This window comes from Bombina bombina, chromosome 5 (genome assembly GCF_027579735.1).
Source record: "Bombina bombina isolate aBomBom1 chromosome 5, aBomBom1.pri, whole genome shotgun sequence".
Lineage (NCBI taxonomy): Eukaryota > Metazoa > Chordata > Amphibia > Anura > Bombinatoridae > Bombina > Bombina bombina.
Genome location: NC_069503.1, coordinates 655,724,403 through 655,726,565, shown reverse-complemented (window position 1 = coordinate 655,726,565; position 2,163 = coordinate 655,724,403). Strand labels below are relative to the sequence as shown.

The 2,163-nt window shown below is 40.9% G+C and overlaps 1 non-coding gene across 1 annotated transcript; it reads right to left on the bottom strand.

The window, feature by feature from the left end:
• Positions 1–1,484: 1,484 nt before the first annotated feature.
• TRNAY-GUA (transfer RNA tyrosine (anticodon GUA)) lies at positions 1,485–1,573 on the bottom strand. Its single transcript is given in 2 exon segments — positions 1,485–1,520; positions 1,537–1,573. It is a non-coding gene; the product is annotated as a tRNA-Tyr (tRNA).
• Positions 1,574–2,163: the final 590 nt, after the last annotated feature.

Sequence of the window (2,163 nt, the reverse complement as noted above, 5' to 3'; positions counted from 1 at the left end):
TTGGGAATTTTTTTAGATCTTGTATTGTAATGTAGGCGTCTAGGTGTCTCTAAAAAAATATAAGGGCCTCTCCTTACCGATAATACAGTTTAGATGACCTCAACAGAGCGGGGAGGTTTTGAATACCAAGCTCCCAATGTGATTAATACATAATGTTGCAAATTAAAACACATTTTAAAATATCATTATAGCCTTTGATAATTTTAATTACTTACTATAAATTTTTACAGTTGCAATATTTTTATGAAAAACATATTTCTTCCTAAGCAATGCTAAAAAAAAGTCTTCATTGTTTAATAAGAATTTATTTCAAATGTGACTATAATAAGTGCATGATATGAGAGTTTTGTTACAGTAAAAACTTTGTATTTTATATGACCCCCATACTAGGCACTTACGTTCCACTTAAATAAACACATGACACAAGAAGGTGGGGTTATAAAGGCCCGCAGCTTGATTTATTGAACACCATAAAAAATATATCCATACATTACCAAATATTCAGGTAAACATTTACCTTAAAACCCCAGGGTGCTTGCCCATCCACAACATGTGCCAATCCTACTACTAAGAAGGGCACGCCCCCTTATATAAAATTCTCCACTGACAATCAAACAGGAGGTACCAACAATTCACTCTGATCAAAAACACCACAAAATAGGCAAGCACCCCCCGCCACACCCAAGCTGCAACATACAGATCAATCCTCCTAGAAAAAAGGGGAGGGAGGGAGCTTCTCCTTCCACATCCTGGTCAAAATTTGCTGCTCCCAGCCATACTCCTGCTCAGCTCTAAACTTGTTGAGAAAACACCTCCTGAAAGCAACCACAGCAAAACAGGTAAGAGCCACCTGCCGTTCAACGGGTCCCGCCATTCAGCTGTGCAGAGGAAAGCATCCGCTTCTCCTAGCATGTTCTGATCCTGAAATACCACACTTCCGCTACATTCCACCACCTACCCGCATGAGGCTTTACCTATTGGCCCCCCTCCACTTGGCCTCCATGGGGGTCACATAACCCTTTCCTCAATGTTTTCCTTCAGGGTTCCTCTTGACCCCCATACTAGGCACTTACGTTCCGTTTAAATAAACACATGACACAAGAAGGTGGGGTTATAAAGGCAGCAGTTTGATTTATTGAACACCATAAATAATATATCCATACATTACCAAATAATCAGGTAAACATTTACCTAAAAACCCTAAGGTGCTTGCCCATCCACAACACGTGCCGATCTTACCACTAAGAAGGGCACGCCCCCTTATATAAAATTTTCCCCTGCCAATCAAACAGGAGGTACCAACAATCCACTCTGATCAAAACCACCACAAAGTAGGCAAGCACCCCCCGCCACAGCTCGACACACATCAAGCACTGCCACCAACGGCCTTTGTAACCCCAAAGGAAAAGAATCCCCCGTAAACCACAATAATACCCCAGTGGAACTCAACTTAACCAGATTAACCACCAAGATGTTTAAATATCTCCCTCAAGCCGGAACCGAACCAGCGACCTAAGGATTACTGAGGCTAACACTCTACAGTCCTCCGCTCTACCAGCTGAGCTATCGGGGGCTATCGAGCCACATAAACCATTATTCCTGAAGTAGACAAAGTAATTGCAATACTCTAAATAACCCATCTCATTTAAAACCAACACCCAGAACCCAACTACCATTCCAAAAGATGGAAGGCCCCATACAACTTAATTCCCAAAACCAAACACCAACACCAAATGTAATCTGCAATCTACTGCCACTGTCCCCCAAGCACTAAAACAACCTCAAAACCAACTTGGATAAGTACCAATCAGAATGAATATAGAACCCATCCATTTTGTCAAACAAAACTACTAACCAAGCCAAAACTACCAAAGGTAACCTAAACGCCCCCTGCCCCAGAAACTACTGTTAAAGGGACCATTCACCCTTTAAGTTATGATACTGGAATATATGCTATTGACAGACTATATAAACACAGCTGGCAGACGAAATTACAGTCTGAGAGGGTTGCGGAAAGTTTAAGAAATAAAATGCTAATTTTCCATTGTCCCTTCTACGTATCAAGCTTTGCTTTACAAACAGATATAAGATAATGAAGCAAGTCTGTGTGAATAAAAGTGATAACAAAATGAGATCTGATATTAGCTTGAAGCTCAACCTATT